Source organism: Nerophis lumbriciformis, linkage group LG07 (genome assembly GCF_033978685.3).
Source record: "Nerophis lumbriciformis linkage group LG07, RoL_Nlum_v2.1, whole genome shotgun sequence".
Taxonomy (NCBI): Eukaryota; Metazoa; Chordata; class Actinopteri; order Syngnathiformes; family Syngnathidae; genus Nerophis; species Nerophis lumbriciformis.
In genome coordinates, this window is record NC_084554.2 from 21251367 (window position 1) to 21275631 (window position 24265).

Below are 24265 nucleotides of genomic sequence, written 5' to 3' on the forward strand. Positions count from 1 at the left end.
GCCACTGCGCCACGCCGTCCCTGTCGAACTAGTTCACCAGAGTAAGTGATGCTCACAGGTACTACACGACAGGGAGTTCCTCAGACCTCGTCCCCCCCAAATTCAAGACTCTCATGGGAAAAAATGTATTCTACTATTTTGCCTTGGTATGTCTGTTAGTAGTGGAAAGCACTACCAACAGACCTTAAAATTCGAAGTTCCCTACTAAATTTTAAAACTGCCATAAAATCATGGCTCAGCTCAACCTCTAACTGATCTGAACCAACATTGAGCCACAGCAACTCTTTGAAGCATCAAACAGGTTTATATGTGGTTATAGTGTATATATATTTTCTCATTCTGTTTTGCACACTCTTGGAGTCAACATGTGCATAGTCATGTACATAGTGTCATGTACATAGTGTATACCCCCCCCCATTTTTTTGTATACATTGTTTTTCAAATCACCTGACATGTATACTGTGTATATGTACATAATTTACAAATGTTTTTAATGTAATTTTGTGATGGTACCGCGTAGAATGAGACGACACTGAGGCTGGGAGAGCGTTTAGCCTGGGGCATATTTATTCAGAAGGAATATATATATATATATATATATATATATATATATATATATATATATATATATATATATATATATATATATATATATATATATATATATATCAGATGTGTATGCAACCAAACAGGAAATGGGTGTCAGACTATGTGTAGAATTTAACTGGAGGGTTTTACCGTAAGTGTTGGAGGTGCGTGTAGAGAGGAGCAGTGCTGTCAGACAAGGGCAAGGCAGGCAGGGGGCGGAAGCGTGGTCGGGAGGCAAGAAAGAGTCGTCGTAGTCCGGGGGGCAAGCGAGGAGTCGAGAACCAGGAAGCACGAGGAAGACAGGGACAATCCAGAAGCACACGACACACAGCGTGACTCGGGGACGCACACAGGGAGCTGCGGGGTGTGGGAGGACATGACAATTAACGCAGCGAAAAACACAGATCAGGATTAAAAAGGCAACTAGGACGCTGGAGACGAGTTTACGGTACAATGTACAGATTGCTACGTTCTGGCAAAGGATCTCTGGTGGCGGATGTTTAAGTAGTCGTCCCTCTCATCAGTGTAGATTGAAGATGGAACGCAGCTGCCTGCAGCAGCTTGAGTGACCTGCACGCGAGCGCGCTTGGAGGTGCGCTCAGCGCGACTCCCAGATGATTGCGCACTGGTGTGCGTCTGGGCCGTGACAGTGCCCCCCACCTTATGCGAGACTCCAGACGAGCTACGGGGTGCATCCGGGTTGGTATGGTAAAAATATTCTAGAAGAGAGGGGTCCGCGAGGTAGGAGGCCGGCACCCAGAATCGGTCCTCTGGTCCATAGCCTTCCCAGTCGACCAGGTAGACCAACCCTCTACCCTGCCAATGAACCCTGAGGATCTCCTTCACTGTCCAAACCCGATCACCGCTCTTGAGGACCCTGGGAGGAGGGGGGGCAGGGGTGGGGGGTGAGAGAGGGCTGATAGACACCGGCTTGACTTGGGACACGTGAAGATGGGAGAGAGAGACAAACGGCAGCAGGGTTGACAATGGCGTTGATGGGGAAAGGTCCCACCTAGCGGGGTGCCAATTTAGAGGACTGTACCTTGAGGTGGAGGTCCTTGGCCCGTAACATCACCTGCTGCCTGGGATGATAGGATGGTGCCGGGATGCGGTGCCGGTCGGTGTTGCGGCGCCTCCTGTCCGATGTCTTCACTAAGGCAGCCCGAGCAGTCCTCCAAATGGTCTGGCAGCGTTTAAGGTGGGCCTGGGTGGGGGTACCACGGCCTCAACCTCTTGCTTTAAAAACATGGGTGGTTGGTAGCCTAGAGAGCACTCAAAAGGGGACATACCTGTGGCGGAACTGGTCATGGAGTTAAAGGCATACTCCACCCAGGGTATGTATTTGCTCCAGTGAGAGGGTTGGTGGGCGGTGACGCAGCGGAGCATTGTCTCTAACCCCTGGTTGGCTCTCTCTGCTTGTCCGTTACTCTGTGGGTGATATACAGAGGTGAGGCTGACCGTTGCCCCAATTCCCTTGCAGAATGACTGCCACACACGGGAGGTGAACTGGGGGCCACGGTCAGAGAGGATGTCCTGGGGGATGCCGTGGAGTCTGACCACATGTCGGATGAGTAAGTCGGCAGTCTCAGCTGCGGAGGGAAGCTTGGGGAGGGGGACAAAATGTGCAGCCTTGGAGAAGCTATCAATTATGGTTAGGACAGTGGTATTACCTTGGGAGGCGGGGAATTCCGGTCACAAAATCCAGAGCAATGTGAGACCAGGGTCTACCAGGAATAGGTAGGGGGCATAAGAGTCCCACTGGAGGGCTGTGGGAAGCCTTGTTGCGGGCGCACATGGAACAAGCGGCGATGAACTCTCTGGTGTCGGTCTCCATAGATGGCCACCAGAATGAGCGCCGGATAAATGATAGAGAGCGGTGGACCCCCGGGTGGAAAGCGAAGATACTGGAGTGACCCCAGTCCAGTACCTTGGATCGAAGGTCAGGTGGGACAAACAGTCTGTTGGGGGGTCCACCACCCGGTCCCGAGTTCCCGAGGAGTGCCGCTTTAACCAGTGCCTCGATCTCCCAGGTGACCATCCCCACCACCCAATCTGATGAGTCCACCTCGACAATAAATGGACAATCAGGATCGGGGTGGACGAGCACAGGTGCGGAGGTGAAGCTCCTCTTCAGCCCCTGGAAGGCGACACTGGCTTCCTTGGTCCATTGAAATGGGATGAGGGTAGAAGTGAGGGTATGGAGAGGAGCGGCCACCTTACTGAAGTCCTTTATGAAGCGGCTGTAGAATCCTGCGAAGCCCAGAAAGCGTCTCAACTCCGTCCGTGTGGAAGGCTGTGGCCACTCCATTACTGCCCAGACCTTTTTGGGGTCCGCCTTGATGTGTCCCTCTTGTATAATGTGACCCAGAAAGTTAACTGAAGAATTGTGGAACTCACATTTCTCGGCCTTGACGATCAGGCGGTTCTCCAATAGACGCTGCAGGACCAGTCGGACATGCTGTTGGTATTCCTGTAGGGTTTTTGAAAAAATAAGGATGTCATCAAGGTACACCACAACAAACTGGTCCAACATGTCCCGCAGTACGTCGTTGACCAGGGCCTGGAAAACCGCCGGGGCGTTCGTCAGGCCGAAGGGCATTACCCTGTATTCGAAGTGGCCCAGGTGCGTATTGAAGGCTGTCTTCCATTCGTCCCCCTTCCTGATGCGTACCAGGTGGTACGCGTTGCGGAGATCCAATTTACTGAAAACTGTGATGGGTGCGAGTGGCTCGAAGGAAGAGCTCAGGAGAGGGAGGGGGTATCTCTTCTTGATCGTGATGTTATTTAGTTGGCGGTAGTCAATACAGGGGCATAGAGATCCGTCCTTCTTGCCCACAAAGAAGAATCCTGCTGCCACCGGGGACTTAGAGGGAGTAATGATGTTGGAGGCGAAAGAGTCCGAAATGTAGTCCTGCTTGGCCTTCTTCTCGGGCAGGGACAAATTGTATAGGCAGCTAGATGGGAGGACAGCATTGGGAACAAGGTCTATGGAGCAATCATATGGTCGATGCAGGGGAAGGGAGAGTGCCTGTTCCTTGTTGAAGAACGCGGCAAGGTCGTGATAGACGGGGGGAACATTAGAGAGGTCTGTGGGGGGTAAGGTGGCCTTGGGACTGCCACTCGGGGGCACTGTGTATCGAGGCAGTTAGTGTGGCTTGTAGTGCTCCAGGCCAAGATTTTTCCTGTAGACCAGGCAATGTGGGGATCGTGCTTGCAGAGCCAAGAGCTGTCATGACTTGGTCTTGGGTGTTAGCTTTTCCGGGATGCAACGGAAAGTTGGCTCGGGCGAGACGGGAATGTAAGTACATTTTTTATTTAAAGACTATAAATACAAAGAAAAGGATCAAACAAAAAGCGCGCACAGTGGCAGAGAATAAACTATGAAACCAAAAGACTATAGCAAAAAAGTACAAACGAAAAGCATGCACAATGGCGGAGAACAAACTATGAAACCAAAAAGACTATAAACATGGAACAAAAACTTACTTGGCTTGGACAAAAATAGTTGCATGAAGAATGGACATGGAAAGAATGGACAGAGCATAAATGTGGAGAGGTCGTCAGAACGACAAACTGAAAAGAATGAACTTAAATACTATGGACATGATTAGTGAAAGCAGGTGCGTGACGTGACAGGTGAAAACTAATGGTTGCTATGGTGACAAAACAAAAGTGCACAAAAAGTCCAAAACCCAAAACGAACATGACCAAAACAAAAACATGATCACCCAGACATGACAGAGCCCCTCCCTTAAGGACAGATACCAGATGTCCAAACAGAAAAAAAAATTAACAATAGTCATGGGAGGGCGGGAGGGGGACATGGCGGTGGGTCGCCAGCCCAAGTGGCCCCGAATCCACCGAGGCAAAGTCAAGTGGCGGCGGCGAGTGGAACGCCGCTGCAGCAGGCGAGGCGGGCGGCCAGGGATTGGCCACATTCGTGGCCGACTGGGAGGTGGGCGCACTTGGCGTGGCGGACGACCAGGTAGTGGCCATATCCGTAGTCGACGAGGAAGCAGGCGCGTCGTCATCGTGGCAGGCGTGGCTTGGCGTGGTGAGTCAGGCGGCGAAGCTCGGCGTGGGTCTTGGTCTTGGTCTTGGTCTTGGTCTTGGCGTGGGTTTTGGTCTTGGCGTGGCGGGTCTTAGTCTTGGCGTGGCGGGTCTTGGTCTTGGCGTGGCGGGTCTTGGTCTTGGCATGGCGGGTCTTGGTCTTGGCATGGCGGGTCTTGGTCTTGGCATGGCGGGTCTTGGTCTTGGTCTTGGCGTGGAGGGTCTTGGTCTTGGCGTGGAGGGTCTTGGTCTTGGACTTGGCGTGGAGGGTCTTGGTCTTGGACTTGGCTTGGAGGGTCTTGGTCTTGGACTTGGCGTGGAGGGTCTTGGTGGCGGAGAATAAACTATGAAACCAAAAGACTATAGCAAAAAAGTACAAACGAAAAGCACGCACAATGGCGGAGAACAAACTATGAAACCAAAAAGACTATAAACATGGAACAAAAACTTACTTGGCTTGGACAAAAATAGTTGCATGAAGAATGGACATGGAAAGAATGGACAGAGCATAAATGTGGAGAGGTCGTCAGAACGACAAACTGAAAAGAATGAACTTAAATACTATGGTCATGATTAGTGAAAGCAGGTGCGTGACTCAAAACGTGAAACAGGTGCGTGACGTGACAGGTGAAAACTAATGGTTGCTATGGTGACAAAACAAAAGTGCACAAAAAGTCCAAAACCCAAAACGAACATGACCAAAACAAAAACATGATCACCCAGACATGACAAGAGCGAGCAAGGACTAGGGGGGGAAATGGGGGCATCCAGAACCCAGAGACTAATGGTCTCAGTGTGGTTCCCTGAGAGGGTAAGTGAGAGGGGTTCCGTCCGGTGGGTTATGGGACTGAGGGGGTGTCCGTCCAGGGCTTGAGCCGGTAGGGGGTCTCAAGGGGTAGAAGCTGTTGTGCGAACTCCCGATTCATAAGACTGTCGTCCACTCCAGAATCCAAGTAGGCCCCGATGGTTAAAATCTTGGAGTTCCATGATAAAGTCGCTGGGAAGAAGATGCCTGTATTCTTCCGCTTGTGGGGGACGGATGTATGGCTCACCAGGATTCCCCTGACTAGTGAGCCTTGTCTTTTGGCCGTATCGGGCAGTTCCTGATTTCATGACCTGCCACCCCACAGTAGAGACAGAGGTGTTGCCGGAAGCGCCTCTCCCGTTCTTCGGCTGCCAGGCGGGGTCTGCCTAGCTGCATGAGATCATGGTGGCCCCAGGGGCCGATAGTGGTGGCCACATGACAGCGGGCGTTCTGGTGCGAGCATTTGGGCTTGACCTGCTGTGCGCTCGCTCTGCAGCTCGCTCGATTAGTCTTTGGTCCATCTGGAGAGCGAGGTCAATTAAGGCCCAATAGGACGTCGGTCGGTCCCGAAAAAGTCCGTCCTTCACTGAGTCCGCGTCGGTACGCGCTTTGGAGTGCCTTGTCTCCCCACCCGCTGTCAGCTGCGAGGGTGCGAAACTCCAGGGTGTAATCAGCAACGGAGCGGGAGTCCTGCTGAATGGAGTGGAGGTGGGAGGCGGCATCTCCCCCGTCCACTGGGTGGTCAAAAACAGCCCGGGACTCGGCGCGGAAGGCTGAGTAGTCAGTACCGAGTCCGTTGCTCTGGTCGATTGCCGCTGTGGCCCATCGCAGCGCTCTGCCTGACAGGAGGGAGAACAGGAAGGCAATCAGACGAGTAGCGAGAGGGCTGGTGCTGAAATATAAGCTCGCACTGGACCAAAAATCCCCGGCAGAGTTCAAAATCTCCCTCAAATGTCTTGGGGGTGGCAATCTTGGGTTCCCTGGTGAGGGAGGTGTTCCAAGTTGTGGCAGCTGCGGAGGCAGTCGCGGAGGCACCCGTATCCAGCGCAGGTGGAAAGGGGGGGATCTTGGCGCAATGGTGTCCAGCCTTGACAGCAGGTTGGCAAAGGCAGCATTAAGCTGGGTCTCCAAGTGATCGAAGCGGGACTGTTGCTGCCGTACAATAGTGTACACGGTGGGAAGATCAGGGTTCGTGGGGGGTCGGGGAGAGGGAGTGGAGTGAGCTCTTCCCGTGCCGTCTGGTTCCGACATGGCCAGAACATACTGTGATGATACCAGGTAATAAATATCATATTATATATATATATATATATATATATATATATATATATATATATATATATATATATATATATATTAGAGATGCGCGGATAGGCAATTATTTCATCCGCAACCGCATCACAAAAGTCGTCAACCATCCGCATCCACCCGAACTAACATTTAATCAAAACCGCACCCGCCCGCACCCACCCGTTGTTACATATCTAATATAGACGATGCAAGGCATTAGTGAGGTTATAAAGCTTTTGCCTGTTAAAGAAATGAGACTGATCCAATGCAGCAGAGACATTCAATGAGTGCCACGCTGTCACGGCTCAGACGCACACCAGTGCGCAATCATCTGGGAGCCGCGCTGAGCGCACCTCCAAGTGCGTGGAGGTGCGATGTCCCTCGCACCCACGGCGGCTCCACCCGGGCTCGCGCCCGAGGTTTCAGCGCGCACCGCGGCGGCCATCCTACTCGTCGCGGCCTAGCCCTTGCGGCTCTCGTTGCCGGCGACGGCCGGGTATGGGCCCGACGCTCCAGCGCCATCCATTTTCAGGGCTAGTTGATTCGGCAGGTGGGTTGTTACACACTCCTTAGCGGGTTCCGACTTCCATGGCCACCGTCCTGCTGTCTATATCAACCAACACCTTTTCTGGGGTCTGATGAGCGTCGGCATCGGGCGCCTTAACCCGGCGTTCGATTCATCCCGCAGCGCCAGTTCTGCTTACCAAAAGTGGCCCACTCAGCTCACCAGGATGAGCCCCACCCCTTTCGTGAGCGCACTGCGCGCGGAGTGACCCCTGTTACGCGCCCCCGGCAACGGGGGTGATGGGCAGGTAAGCTGCGCGGGCGGAGCGCGCGGAGTGACGCCTGTTACGAGCCCCCGGCCACGGGGGTGGCGGGCAGGTAAGCTGCTTACCTGCTGCGCGTGACGCCGGCCGCGGGGAAGGCAGACGAGGCGGGGTGTCAGTGCGGTGGGCGCGGTGGTGACCCTGGACGTGCGTTGGGCCCTTCTCGCGGATCACCTCAGCTATGGCTCCCGGTGGGGCCCTCTCGGGGGAAGGGGCCTCGGTCCCGGACCCCGGCGAGGCGCCCCTTCTCCGCGCCGTAAAAGTGTCCATCTCTTTTTTTTTTCTTCTTGTGTTGTGGCATATGCTGCAGGTGCCTGCTCATTTTTCGTATGTGGGTAACAACATTTAACTATGTATATATATTTCCGAATTGGTTTAACTGCCACCCGCCTGAATCTATTTAAAATCTAATTTTTTTTTATTTCAACCGCCCGACCCGACCCGCGGATAATCCTCGGACTCCGCGGTTTTGTCCGCAAACCGCGCATCTCTAATATATATATATATATATATATATATATATATATATATATATATATATTATATTGTATAATATATTATATGATATTATATTATGTTATATATTATATTATATTATATTATATTATATTATATTATATGTATCAATATATGTATATATCAGATGTGTATGTAACCAAACAGGAAATGGGTGTCAGACTATGTGTAGAATTTAACTGGAGGGTTTTACCGTAAGTGTTGGAGGTGCGTGTTGAGAGGAGCGGTGCTGTCAGACAAGGGCAAGGCAAGCAGGGTTTGTTCAGGGGCGGAAGCGTGGTTGGGAGGCAAGAGCGAGTCGTCGTAGTCCGGGGGGCGAGCGAGGAGTCGAGAACCAGGAAACACGAGGAAGACAGGGAAGATCCAGAAGCACACGACACACAGTGTGACTCGGGGATGCACACAGGGAGCTGCGGGGTGAGTGAGGACACGACAATTAATGCAGGGAAATACACAGAGATCAGGATCAAAAAGGCAACTAGGAAGCTGGAAACGAGCTTACGGTACGATGTACAGATTGCCACGTTCTGGCAAAGGATCTCTGGTGGCGGTTGTTTAAGTAGTCGTCTCTCTCATCGGGTGTGTAGATTGAAGATGGAACGCAGCTGCCTGCAGCAGCTTGAGTGACGCGCAGGCGAGCGCGCTTGGATCAATCAATAAACAAATCCGGTTAATAATGATGATGAACTAATCTGATTAATAATGTTAATTTAGATAGGCCTAAAACATATCAAAACATGTATATAATTATAGATTACAAATGAATCCCCAAAGTCTGTTTTTAAAGCTCCGTTAACTATTTGGCTATAACAAATGGTTCCATTTGACACTTACTCTATTGACCACAATATAAGACTGTAATATTTTTTCACCGAAGAAAAAGTATCCTACAAAAAGAGATTTTGGGTCTTAAGGTTTATATGTGCAAACTCAAAGGTCACACCACAACGTCTCCCCAAGAGTGTCAGAGCTTTTTTTCTGGCCACTCACCAGTGATGTGGATAAAAGGGATGGGTTAAAAATTCCATACTTTTATAGAAAAATTATGTCGTATTGATTCACGTAAAATCAAACAGTGCCATATTTTGTATTGCTTGTGACATCACGTCTGGTTGCAGACTGAACACCTGCTCAAACACTTGGCAAGGAAACAGGCAGTCTGAGCCAACTCAGCCAAACGGCCACGAGATAATGTTATCAAAATGTGCTTTGTTAATGTTAATTTCGATTGAATTTGCCCTATACATGCTACAGATTAGCATTGGCAATTTTACATGGCCATTTGAACCCCTCCAAATTTGGTAATGAAAATTACAACTAAGAGCCCCTCACATTCAAACATCCATCCATCCATCCAATTTCTACCAAGTGTCCCTCTCGGGGTGGTAGTGGTGGTGGTGGAGCCTATCCCAACAGCCAGTGTGTAATAAGCACACTACTTACTAATACTTAACACTTTTTAGGCCGGAATATAAGACTAGATTCAGCTAAATGGCAAAGGCTACATCCTAGCTAGAAAACACACCATAGCCCAAAGCTCTGCCTAAGGCCTGTATGGTACTACCAACTAGAGTCCTGTAATTGCAACTGCAAGTAAAGTCTACTGTATAATACTTGCAAATGAGGCTCAGAATGTAATAACAAAATAAGACACAACAACTGGACAGGACAGTTATCCTAATCAGCTCATTTCAAATACTAGATGAAAAATACATTGTATCACCAAAATTACCACTAATTAACAACACACACAAAAGTACCAAAAATTGGTACCGTTGAGTTCAGGTATCAATTTCCAAGGTACCAGGAATTGAACAGTCAACAGTGGACAGAGACGTGTTTGAAAAAAGAGGAGGATAAAGAGTTATGACATTAACTTTAAAGGTAATTTGAGGAATGTGTCATGTTTCAGGTGCAAATGCAGGAACGCAAGGAGAGGCGACAGAAGTGTTTAGCTCAACAAAAATGGGCTACCAAAAATACATTTTAATAATGGAACCCTGGGGAAACTAAAGATTGAAAATACAAAATCAAACAACAAAATCTGCAAACGTCACACACTACGAAATACAGATAGACAGTGAACGAAATAAACAGACTGATTAGACAATGAGGTATACCTGGATAAAACTGGACAAGAGCTGATTGGACGAGACACAAAGATCAGAACAAGGGACATGTATACTGATAACAGGACCAGTTGTCAACTATGTCGCAATTTCAGCATGTGGACGTCAAACACAGCAGTACCGAGAACAGAGCAATAACCAGAACAGAAAACAACAAATTAAGTAATCAAACAATATTAGTGACTTCTACAAGTTAGTTTTATTTCATCTTAATGAAAATATTTCAGAAAAAAGGTGTATTCCTGTTAATGTGGTATTATTGTCCTGTTAATATGATTATAATAATATAAGTGCTGCAGTTTAGTGTAGTCTAATTAATAGGCAATCAAAAGTATTTGTTTTAATTCAAAAGTATGTTTTTACTAAAGTTATTGCTGCTTATATCACTCCTTCAAAAACAAATTCAACAAAGCTTTATAGGACATTATAAATCAGCTCTGTTTGCGTCACGATACAAAAGCGTGTGCGAGTGTTTGGTTCATGTAGTGAATCATGCCAGATTGGGAATTATTGCAGTTTGTCTCCATCACAGTTAAATACACAGCCAGCTCTAGATTTACAGCACGAAAGTGCCAGAAATGAGACTTTTGCAAAGCAGCAGTAACATTTTTTAGGTTGGCTATTTTGTAACAGTAAAACATCAAATACAAATTAAAAAAAAAAATTAGCACTGAGTTGGAAACACATTTGTGGACACTAAAAGTGTTACCAGCAAACTGGTTGACAGACGATTTTATTCAGGTTTCTAATATCATAAACATTGGGGCCAAATGGGAATAATTATCCAATAACAAGACAAACATTTCCTTGGACAATGGCCAAAATTAAACAATGTGTTTTTTTTTAAACTTATTATCATGGGAATAACTCTGTTTGAATGTTGTGAACTCCTGTTTCCACCCTAGTGTCAACAGCACCTCATCTGTGGCAGTCAAGTAGTGAACTCCATTTTCCCTCAAATGCTTCAAGGCACAATTCAAGGAATTCGACACAATTTCTAATAACTATTATTACTGCACAAAAACAAAACAAAACACACTGATATATTAAAACATATACAGTGGGAATGTATCGTATTGTGTTCAAAACATGTATTTTTTTTCTTTAAACTGAGTGTTGTTATAGCCATACTTTCTAACCGCATTTCAAAAATATGGACAGTTTCATTTATTATTCCTACTTGGTGATACAGATATGAATAATTACCAATTACCTGTTATGTGTGCCTATTCGGTAGGGGTGCTCAAACAAATCGATTTACATTCCAATTCAAAAGGGAAGGCGTGGCGCAGTGGAAGAATGGCCATACGCGACCCGAGGGTCCCTGGTTCAATCCCCACCTAGTACCAACCTCGTCATGTCTGTTGTGTCCTGAGCAAGACACTTCACCCTTGCTCCTGATGGGTGCTGGTTAGCGCCTTGCATGGCAGCTCCCTCCATCAGTGTGTGAATGTGTGTGTGAATGGGTAAATGTGGAAGTAGTGTCAAAAGTGCTTTGAGTACCTTGAAGGTAGAAAAGCGCTATACAAGTACAACCCATTTATCATTATAAATTGCAATTCTTATTATCCCTAATCTAAATTGAGTCATAGTTTTTGTAAAATTATTTTTAGGCCATCTCATACGTCAAAGGGAGGTTGTGTAATCTGTAACCTATTTTGAAAAGGTATTTTATAATTAATATAAAATACATGAATACATACAGTATATGATGCGAGAACTGATTTCAATCAAGAATCGTGTTGAATCGAGAATCGATTCTGAATCAAATCATCAACCCAAGAATCGGAATCAGATCAAATCGTGAGGTGCCCAGAGATTCCCAACTCTATTTACAGTGCATGAAAAAGGTGTCAAAAGAAAAAGAGTTCAGAAAAAAAAAACCTTGATCTGTGATATCATCCTTGAGCTGCGGGGCTGGCAGCAGCCTGCTTCCGCCGGAGTGGGAGGAGCTTGCGGGAGCGCCGCGTGCTGTCCACTCGCCTTCCCTGAGGTCCTTGGTCTGGAGCGGCGCTTCCGGGACTGCGGTTACGTAGCCCCGTCCTTGGGCCAAATGGAGCTCAATGGCACCAGTTTTCCATCTGGCCCCCACATCAGGTCTCTGCGCTCCACGGAGGAATAACTCAGCGTCTCTTCCTCCATGGCGCGCAGTACCGCCCACGCTCCCACGTCAAACTTGTCCACTTCGTCCAACCTTCTTGCCGAAAAACGTTTTTGCTGGTGACATTCTGTCAATACGTGGACCTTGGAGTTTGTTTTCCCGGAATGCAGAGGAAAGTTGGCGCGGGCAAGGCGTGAATGTGAGTACATATTTTATTTTAACACTATAACCACAAAAAAAGAAGCAAACAAAAGGCGCGCACAATGGCGGAGAACAAACTTGACTAATGAAACCAAAAAACTAGCACAAAGGCAATTAACTATGAACAATAAACAAAAACACTTACTATGGCATGAAAAACGTGCATGAAACAATGGCTTGGCATGACCGGTAGCAGAGGTAGAAAGGATAGATAGATATGATAAGATAATGTCATCAGGACGAACAACAGAAACAGACAGGCTTAGATAGCAGTGACATGATCAGTGAAAACAGGTCCGCGACTGTTGAACAGGTGCGTGACATGACAGGTGAAAACTAATGGGTTGCTATGGTGACAAAACAAACAAAAGTGCACAAAGAGTTCAAAAACAAAACCGAACATGACTAAAACAAAACATGATCACACAGACATGACACAGACCAACAACACCCAAGTCAGCTCGTGACAGCTAGTGTGTACAGTATTTTTTTTTCTGTAGAGATCGACCAATTTTCGGCTCGGCAGATATTTGGCGCTGATATTTGGCATTTTGACGTATCTCGCGAGAGGCTTTTTTCAAAATTGGTATTTGTCTTCCATCCATCCATTTTATACCGTTTGTCCCTTTTTGAGTCGCGGGGGGGGGGGCTGGAACCTATCTCAGCTGCATTCAGGTGGAAGGCGGGGTACAACCTGGACAAGTCGCCACCTCATCGCAGGGCCAACGCAGATAGACAAACAACATTCACACTCACATTCACACACTAGGGTCAATCTAGTGTTGCCAATCAACCTATCCCCGGTGCATGTCTTTGATGGTGGGAGGAAGCCGGAGTACCCGGAGGGAACCCACCATACAGAAAGACCCCGAGCCCGGGGATCGAACCCAGGACCTTCGTATTGTGAGACACATGCACTAACCCCTGTAAACGCCGTGCTGCCCAGTATCTGTCTTTCTTCCTTTTTTAATTTTTTTTCAACTACAACCGATTGCTCTGCATGTGAAGAGTTTTCTTTTTTCCTGTTTAACCTTAGCACTCTTTTTTTAACCCTTCGCCTTCTGCCTTTCTCTTCCATCTGCAATGTCGGTGGCTTGTACACGGTATATTTCAACTTCCATTTTTTAGCCAGGAAATCTAGTTTTTGTCTTCGTCTTACCGGTTCCATTCTGTTTGTTTTTGTCCTCCCTCAGCAGCACTCGCAGCGTAGGCTCGTTACAGCAGCGTGCAGAGTTTCATGTTCTGTGATTCAATCAAATAGAAACGTGACGGAACAGTAGAAAATGAATAGATCAGGGGTGTCAAACTCAAATGCAGAGTGGGCCAAAATTTAAAACTGAACAAAGCCGCGGGCCAAGGTTGAACAAATTAACCTTTTAATATGGACCAAAACAAGTTTTGCATTGAATATTGAACAAGCAAGGCTTATGTAACTTTATAGTGACATGCAAAATCGAGTTTCAAATAATAATAATAATAATTAAAAAATATCAATGGCATATCAAATACAATTTAAATAAAAATTTAATGCCTCTTTTCTATTTGCAGCCTTCTGAGGTAAATATCAACATTAACTTTTTCCACAGGCTAATAAATTTGAAAATAAAATAATGAATAAACCAACCATTCAGGACTTTAAACTGCTCAGTTTGCAACACACTGATCTAATCTGATGTGCCCAAGCCAGATACCTGACATTAATGTCGGGGCTCAGGCTTTGAGCTGAAGCAACCCTCATTATCGAACAAAGGTGTTCATCAGTCATAATATCTCGTATTCCACAGTCCTGGGGGCGTGCCTTACAGGCACTGCTTTTGACGTCCTCTACGAGCTGACGTCACGTCCGCTTTTCATCCTTTCTAACAACGTGCCCGCCTAGTCACAAGATATGAGCGGCTTCTGTATGCACACTCACGTAAATGCAACGCATACTTCATCAACAGCGATACAGTTTACACTGAGAGTGACCCTATAAGCAACTTTAACATTGTTAGAAATATACGCCACACTGTGAATCCACACCAAACAAGAATGACAAACACATTTTGGGAGAACATCTGCACAGTAACACAACATAAACACAACAGAACAAATACCCAGAACCCTTTGCAGCACTAGGTGTTGTGCCGGATAATGCACCCCCGGCGTAGAATGCACCCCCTGACGGGAGTGTTATATCAACTAAAGCCCACACTTAAAGTTTCCACGTGCAAGATTGAATCTATTTAAAAAAGTAATTTAATAAGAAGCCAAAAGTGCAAAAACAATAATGTTCGTGTTGGAGGAGTTGTGAATGAATGATATATGAAATCCGTGCTGCAGTCGCTGCTGGGCCACAACATTAGGTACACCTGCAGACTGCAGCACGGATTTCATATTATCCGGCACAACACCTGGACGCTACAATATACACCCCTGCTACCTCCAACTGTGCAGATGTTCTCCCAAAATGTGTTTGTCATTCTTGTTTGGTGTGGGTTCACAGTGTGGTGTATATTTCTAACAATGTTAAAGTTTTTTTATACTGGCACCCTCAGTGTAACCTGTATCGCTGAAGATCAAGTATGCGTTGCATTCACTTCTGTGTGCACATATTATGTAACTGAGCCAGCACTTGTGGGACTGGACCAAAAGGGGACATTGCAATTCCCGGTAGGGGCACTGAAATTTGGGAGTCTTCCGGGAGGGTTGGCAAGTATGAGAATTAGCGGTGTACCGCGGCACCACCGCTGTATATGATCGGCGGGCCAGCTCTAGTGTTGATTTGATATCGCCTCACGGGCCAAGTGAAATTACACAGCGGGCCAAATTTGACACCCATGGAATAGATGGAAGAATGAACAGAGGTGAAAGGTCAAGAAGATGACAGAAAAATATTTCTGCCAAAAATCCAACTGTTGTTTAGATACATTGAGGTCGCGGATGGTTGCTATGGCACGGTAATGTGCATCGAACAAATACAGCACAGTTTACTAGGGAGGTTAATTTGTGTCTTTATTACGATTTTTTATCACAACATTTATGTAACTGATTTTTTTTTTTACATCAAATTATGCTGACAATTGTTCTATTTTTTGTTTGTTTTAAAATTCAGTGTATACACATTTGTGTAAAAAAATAAATGTATAACAATTCACAGTGTCGAAAAATTTGCTGCTTCAAAAAGCAAGACTCAGTTCCGGTAAAATAAGGCTAAACCTCAGAACCAGGTGTCAAGTTTGAAGTTACATGACACGGCTCTTGCAAAACAGAATAAAACAGCAGTTAACTGAGCTACCTGGGCATAATACAACATAATAAACACTTCAATGCGGCCCGATGAATGTTTTGAAACTATCGACATGGTTAAAATCTGCACTTTTTTATGTGACATACGAGTTAGTACAAATCATGCAGTTGAAATGACTGTGATACACAATGTGACCAGAAGATGGTAATGATACATGATGCTATATCACTGTTCTTTGAAATTCTGCAGAACAGTGATATTATATTGAATATGTGGATGTTTTTTACCTTTTGTGTTTATGTTTTGCTGTGTTTTTTTGCATCTTTGTTGCTCTTATAAAGATGTCGATCAAAGAGGTGGTCTGCAGTAGAGGCGCAATGTTCATATATTCCCAATATTTAGGGTTTTATTGTTCATAGTTAGTATTGTAAATCCCACATTATGTATTTTCGTGTACATTCTGACTGTCTTTTCAGTAAAAGAAAACTAAAAATACCATCTCAAAAAACGGAATGAACTTTATTTTCTTTTACTGAATTATATGAGTCAGAATGTGCATAAAATATACAATGTGGGATTTAAAATATTAACTATGAACAATTGACTATTGAGAACATATGAGTGTTGTTCCTCTACTTCCCAGACCACCCCCTTGATCGACATATTTTATAATCGAGCAAGAGCAACAAATAGGCAATATGTTTCTTGCAAAAGGATAAAAAACATCCACTTATTCGAGATAATATCACAGTGATATTACATCGAGCGTCATTATCCAGCAACATCTGCTGGTCAGATTTTGTTTCACAGTCAGTCACTGCATATCATGACTTGTACTAACTAATTTTGTTGTAAAGATTTTTACCCATCCATCCCTCTCGGTGTCACGAGGGTGGCTGGAGCCTATCCCAGCCATTGGAATCGTTTCTATAGTTGAAAACATTCAGTGGGCTACACTGAAGTGTTTATTACGTTGTATTAAGCCCAGGTAGGCCAGTTAACTGTTTTTATGCTGTTTTGCAAGGTTCTGACACAGGATCAATTGCTTTATTTATTTATCTATTGAATCTTGCTTTTTGAAGCAGCGACATTGAATTTTTCAGCACTGATTTTTTTACACTGAATTTTTGTCAATTAAATTGTCAGCATAATTTGATGTAAATAAATTGGGTACACACAAAGTTACATAAATTCGCTAAAATTCCACCACCGACGCTGAGATCATTATTCATGCGTTCGTCACGTCTCATCTCGATTACTGTAATGTATTATTTTCGAGTCTCCCTATGTCTAGCATTAACAGATTACAGTTGGTACACAATGCGGCTGCTAGACTTTTGACACGAACAAGGAAGTTTGATCATATTACGCCTATACTGGCTAACCTGCACTGGCTTCCTGTGCATACAAGATGGCGCCCCCCGTGGCTGATGTCTTTGCGTCGTCCTCCCGACAACATTTACGTTTTTTATTTATTATTGTACTAATTTTCATCCTAAATGCAAAGTTTTTGCACGCAACAGTGAGATATAACCGAGATGCACTTCTGGACATCGGAAAAACTCACCATGAGCTCACTTATAGTCTGACGGACTTCAACTTTCTGCTACGACGAGACCCAGCTAACCACAGCCAGAACAAAGCAACCACAACAAGGCGGCGAGGCAAGAGAGCAGGGCTACATGCTAGACTAAAAGCTAGAGCGATACAGCCACCACTACCTAGCCTGCAACAAGCTGGATGAGCTGAGAACCAGGATTACATCCCAGCGTGAACTGAGAGATTTCTGTGCTTTTATTTTCACAGAAACCTGGCTTTCAGACAACATCCCAGACTCTGCTATCCAGCTAGCAACGCACTCAGTCTACCGTGGAGATCGGACAAAGGCTTCAAGAAAGGCGAGAGGCGGCGGCGTCTGTGTTTACGTGGTGCTCGGACGTACAGGTGGTTGAAAGACACTGCTCGGACAACGTTGAGTTTTTGATGGTGAAATGCAGACCTTTTTACCTGCCAAGGGAGTTTAGTGCAGTGTTTATACTGTCTGTTTACATTCCCCCACGGGCGGATTCCACTATAGCGCTAAAGCTGCTGCATGACGTCATCAGTAAACAAGAGACCGCACACCCTGATGCTGTGTTCACAGTAGCTGGGGATTTTAACCACTGCAACCTAAAGAGTGTCCTCCAAAAATACCATCAATATGTAAACTTTCCTACGAGGCAAAAACACATTCTGGACCAAGTATATTGCAACGTGAGGGGAGCCTACAAGGCTGTACCCAGACCACACTTTGGACTATCTGATCACATCTCAGGTTTTCTATATCCAGCGTACAGACAGCGCCTCAAGCAAGCCCCCCCCAGTGAGTAAAACTGTTAAAGTGTGGAATGAAGACACTTAACTAGTGCTTCAGGACTGCTTTGGGAGTACAGACTGGGACATGTTCAAAACTGCTGCTCAGAGGGATGACGGTACTGTGAACATAGAGGAATATGTGTCCAGTGTAACTGGCTACATCAGCACATGTGTGGAAAACATTGTTCCCACAAAACAATACAATATATACCCAAACCAAAAACCCTGGATTAACTGTGATGTTTGGTCCAAGCTACATGCCCGCTCCACTGCATTTGTCTCAGGCAACGTTGAGGACTACAAGAAGGCCAGATATGACCTGCGTAAATCCATCAGCGAGGCCAAGGGACAATACAGACTAAAGCTGGAGGGATTCTACTCCACCGCAGATTCCCGGCGCATGTGGCAAGGCCTGCAACACATCACAGACTGTATACAAGCAGGGGAGCAGGGGGGGTCACAAACAGCCAACACTCACTGCCAGATGAGCTGAATGAGTTTATGCCCGCTTCGAGGTCCTCAACACCAACCAACAGAGAGGGGTTCTGACCACGGAGCACGCGCAGGACCCACCACTCACTGTGACAACAGCAGAGGTACGTACAGTTCTGAGGAGAACAAACCCACGGAAGGCAGCCGGCCCAGACAACATCCCTGGCCAGGCCCTCAGGGTGCATTCGTCAGAGCTGGCTGACGTACTTTCTGACATATACAACTTGTCACTAGCACAAGCTGTTGTGCCCACCTGCTTCAAGACCACCACCATCGTGCCCCTGCCAAAGAAAAACACTATGACCTGTTTGAATGACTATCGCCCTGTTGCACTCACCCCAATAGTGATGAAGTGCTTTGAGAGGATAGTCATGTCACACATCAAAAAGACCATCCCAGACACACTGGACCCTCTACAGTTTGCCTACCGGCAGAACCGGTCCACTGAGGATGCAGTCAACACCGTCATCTACACCACCCTCACCCACTTAGAGGGCAAGGACACCTATGCCAGGCTATTATTCCTTGACTACAGCTCTGCTTTTAACACGGTCATCCCACAAAAACTCACTGCTAAACTCCTCACTGTTGGTCTGACACCAACTCTCTGTGACTCGGTCCTGAACTTTCTCACAAACCGGCCCCAGTCAGTCAGAATCGGCAACCAGACATCAGGCACAAAGGTTCTAAGCACAGGAACCCCCCCAAGGCTGCGTGCTGATCCCCCTATTGTACACCCTCTTCACACACAACTGTGTGGCCTCCCAGAACAACACCAGTATCATCAAGTTTGCAGATGATACTACGATCGTCGGACTGATCACTGGGGGAACTGAGGCAGCATACAGAAGGGAGGTAGCGGAACTGGTGGCCTGGTGTCAGGATAATAATCCCTTCTTGAACACAGACAAGACCAAGGAGATGATTATTGACCCACGGAGAAGGAGTACCCACTACACACCTCTGTACATAGGTGGGACAAAGGTGGACAGGGTGAAAACCTTTAAATTCCTCGGGACCCACATCAGCGAGGACCTCACCTGGGATCACAACACCCAACAAACAACAAAGAAAGCCCAGCAGCGACTGTACTTCCTAAGAAGGCTGAGAAAATTTGGCATGCCATCCAAAATTCTCAGCAACTTCTATAGAAGTATGGTTGAGCGTGTCCTTACCAGCTCAATCACGGTCTGGTACGGAAACTGCACTGCTAAGGACAGAAAGGCACTCCAGCGAATGATTAAAACTGCTCAGTACATATCAGGAGCAGCCTTCCCCTCACTACAGGACATGTACTCGACCAGGGTCACCAGGAGAGCACACAACATCATAAAGGACAGTACACACCCCCAGCACAGCCTCTTCAGCCTCCTACCATCAGGCAGACAATACAGGAACCTAAAATCCAGGACTACGAGACTGACTACGAGGACTACCCACAGGCCATCAGGCTTGTGAATGCTAACTTGTGAATGCTAGCCCCCCCGTTTAACTTTTATCTTTTTGAACAAAAGACAGCTACCATGACCACCCCCGAACTGTGAACCATCACTGTAGACACTTTTCACCTTTGGACTAGCAAAGTAAGATTTTCATTGTACGGCAAACTGTCTGTTTAACTGTGCATATGACAATAAACAATCTTGAATCTTGAAAGATGCAACTTTAAGGTTTTACTACTTAGATATAAAATACTAAACGGTCTAGCGCCATCCTATCTTGCTGATAGATATCTGCGTTCAAAGAACTCCGGCTTATTGTGATTCCATTAGTGCCCACTCCTTATGCATCAGTCGGTGACGTTCCTGCAACCCGACGTGTCTACATGCAAGACGATCCCCTGCTGGCCCCACTATGGACTGGACTCTCACATTATTAACCGTATCCACTCGGTATCCATTGCACCGGTCACCCAGGGTGGGATCCCCACATCTGCGGTCCCTTCCAGGGTTTCTCGTTGTTCCCATTGGGTTGAGTTTTTTCTTGCCCTGATGTGGCTTATGCAGCCCTTTGAGACATTTGTGATTAAGGGCTATATAAGTAAACTTTGATTGATTGATTGATTGATCAATTCGGGGCCAAAAAAAGCTTTCGTGATAAAGACACAAATTAACCTCTATAGTTTACTAAGTCAAATTCCTTTTGTTGAACATACTTGGTCAATAAATATTATTCTGATTCTGAATATGAAACTTAATATATGCATAAAGAGGAGCAGGCATCAGCATTTTCATGCTTTAATTACATCCAAGAAGAAATGATGTCAGCCAGTTTCAAACATGTCACATCACGTGTAGGAGCCCAGAATTGATTTTATATAAATGTTGGTAATATTTCAGGGTTACTCAGGAGGAAACCTTACAATATATTAAATCCATAAACTGCTATAAAATTGTTTAAAATTAAGTAGCTTAATGTGATGTACAGAAATCCCATATTTTTAAAAATATTCCCGTGAGATTTTACTTATTTTGAAATGCAAATGATGATGCAACATGATTGAATGATGTTTTCAGCAGGAATTAGATACATATTTGGGCATTTAACAATATGAGTGTATCATGTAAACCTTTTTACAAAATGTGTATTTGAGAGGGAAGGGGGAGCACACTAACCACATTAGGCTAATAGGTTATCAGCCAATATTAAAACATAACTTTGCTTTTAAAATGCAGGGGTATTAAAATTAAGTGCTTGATCCATTTAAGGATGGATGATACTTCTGGCACTGCTGTCATCTGACGTTTGTTAGCCCCGTGAGATAAATTAGGTGAGGAAATTAGATAAATGTCTACAAGCAGATACAAAGTCCAGCCAAGCAGATGCTGCTTTGTTTATCAGTCTGCCCCATCGATGGCATCATCAAGACAGGAAGGTTATTGTCAACAATTTGATGCTATCCTCTTATTGCATTCCAATGTGGTGCCTCTTTATCAAGCATGTTTGGTACTTGAACAAGTCTCGTTATGAGACGGTAGAAGCACATGACCCCTCCAAACACATACAAAGCATAAAACAACACATCCCAAACAGGATATTAAGTAGTGTACATTACTGCCTAAAGCCAGGGGCTGTGTTTTTAATTCAGTCGTTAATTAGCAGAAGAAAATTACACCAAAGATCCACACTGAATTTCCTCAATGACAACAAAATAAGGAATGTATATTGCTGCAAATAATTAGAGAGATTTGGGCCTTTATTTTACAGGCTGAGACAACCATTTCAGTCAATTGTGTACAAAATCCCATAATTAATATGGATGTTGTTCCAATGTGTGTGTGTGTGTGTGTGTGTGTGTGTGTGTGTGAGAGGTGTAATGTAGATTGCTTATACCCGCTTAAGTAGGCACAGAGCCTCACCATGTGCAAACCCTTCGGCAATCAAAGAGAAGCAAGTCTTGTTCTGTGTCTAGAAAGTCACATCTAAAGCTAATTCCTTTTGCCATTTTCCACCATTCTGAAAACTATTAGTTTTGAGTGACAATTAAGTAAAGCATTTTGGGTTTCCAATAACAAAAAATAACAAAAAACTGATACAGTGGCACCTTGGTTCACAAATTGAATTGGTTCTGTGACATAGCTCATAACCCAAAACGCATGTATCTCAAATCAACGTTTTTTATTTTCTGAAAAAAAACACCACAGGAATGTTGTATCAAAAATAACATAATAACATGTACTACAAACAGCTGAAGTCATGTAATAATAATGTACAGCATTTAGGGACTTCTACGGTATCTTCTGCGAGCTACTTTTCCGTCAAACACACCATCAGCAGCTTCTCCATATTTTCATGGATGAATGTACTCCGCTTAAAAATATATTTTTACGCCCAAAGCTGGTGTTCAAATGTTCTTATTTTTCCTACGCTTTTTACAAATAAAAATGGTGCAGCTATTTTATGGATTTTTCTTTGCTAACGGCCATAATATTTTGTATTCAACAAATAGTTTTCTTATAACACTGACAGGGACACTGAAAATGTGTTTTATTGTTTGTGCTAAGGCATCATCTTTTGGATGAGTTCGCTCACTGCAGGTGCTGTGGGTTGAAAATGTACTTCATGTTTTATGCCTTGAGTATATCCCGTTCCGTTTACTATTCCTCTACAGTGTTTCTTCTCGAAAGGATACCTCATTCCTCACTGCAAGCAACATTTGTAAGTTTCACAATGAAACTAAAATAATTCATACTTACGAAACCGTCCCAGATTGAAAACACTCCTACACTTCTGTAGGAGTGTTTTCATGCACATTTGAAAGCAATGGGATCCCCCGGGAAGAGCTGGACGAAGTGGCTGGGGAGAGGGAAGTCTGGGTTTCCCTGCTTAGGCTGCTGCCCCCGCGACCCGACCTCGGATAAGCAGAAGAAGATGGATGGATGGATGGATTTGTACGTGCTATTATAATGTACTAAAACTAGTGTAGTTAGCATTAGCGAATATGATAACATGTTTACAAGTGTATGTGTTAGTACAAACCCCGTTTCCATATGAGTTGGGAAATTGTGTTAGGTGTAAATATAAACGTAATACAATGATTTGCAAATCCTTTTCAACCCATATTCAATCGAATGCACTACAAAGACAAGATATTTGATTTTTTTTTGTAAATAACAATTAACTTAGAATTTCATGGCTGCAACACGTGCCAAAGTAGTTGGGAAAAGGCTTTTCTTTTAACAACACTCAATAAACGATTGGGAACTGAGAAAAGTAATTGTTGGAGCTTTGAAAGTGGAATTATTTCCCATTCTTGTTTTATGTAGAGCAGGGGTCTCAAACATGCAGCCCGCGTGCCAATTGCGGCCCGCAAGATGTTATTTTGCGGCCCCCACCTTAATATGAAAGTTTAATGTTAGTGCGGCCCGCGTGTTTAAATGAATGGCGCTTGTCTGCGTTGTGTGCAAAGCTGAAGTAATCTACCAATCACGATGTGGTATAAGACTCTTGGCAATATCAAGGGTATACCATGATGGCACTGCCTTTAGTGTACTCTACAAGCTGTCACCGCATCATCTTTTTCTCCATACTAACAGTGTGTCGGCCCAGACACGTGGTATGTGGCTTCTGCAGACACACACATGTTGCAAGACATACTTGACGAACAGCCATACATGTCACACTGAGGGTGGTCATATTTTATTTTATTTATTTTTTAACACTGTTATAAATATGCGCCACACTGTGAACCCACACCAAACAAGAATGACAAACACATTTCGGGAGAACATTCGCACCTAAACACAACATCAACACAACAGAACAAATACCCAGAATCCTTTGCAGCCCTGACTCTTCTCTTTTATCTCATTGTAAAGAGAATTCCATAGTTTAACCCCCACCACTGATATGCACATTTGTTTTAAAGTTGTCCTTGAATACTGATGTTGGAAATGACCTTTTCTTCTTTGCTCTTCATTCTCAGAAGTGATGACAAACATTTTTGGAAAATTTGAGAGCGATGCAGCAGTCAAAGCTAGCTACATGGTGAGTGAGATGGTTGCTAGGGCGGGAAAGCCATTCAAAGAAGGTGAATTCATTAAAAAGGTCATGTTAGATTTTTTTTAAGAAATCTTTTCTTGCGGCCCAGCCTCACCCAGTTTCTGCATCCAGTGGCCCCCAGGTAAATTAATTTTGAGACCCCTGATGTAGAGCTTCAGTCGTTCAACAGTCCGGGGTCTC

The 24265-nt window shown here is 45.1% G+C and overlaps 1 protein-coding gene across 5 annotated transcripts in view; it reads right to left on the reverse strand.

The window, feature by feature from the left end:
* Positions 1-24265, reverse strand: part of LOC133609761 (receptor activity-modifying protein 3-like) — a 156712-nt gene that overhangs the window by 69237 nt on the left and 63210 nt on the right. The window contains exons 1-2 of one of the 5 annotated variants that reach the window (XM_072913475.1): positions 1878-2245; positions 1631-1792 (exon numbers count right to left, since the gene is read on the reverse strand). The exons of 3 other annotated variants lie outside the window; for them this stretch is intronic. The gene's annotated coding sequence lies outside the window, so the exon portion shown is untranslated. Of the gene's footprint in view, positions 1-1630; positions 1793-1877; positions 2246-13666; positions 13750-24265 lie in introns of those variants that run through there. One more of the 5 variants, XM_061965659.2, reaches the window with a different exon arrangement.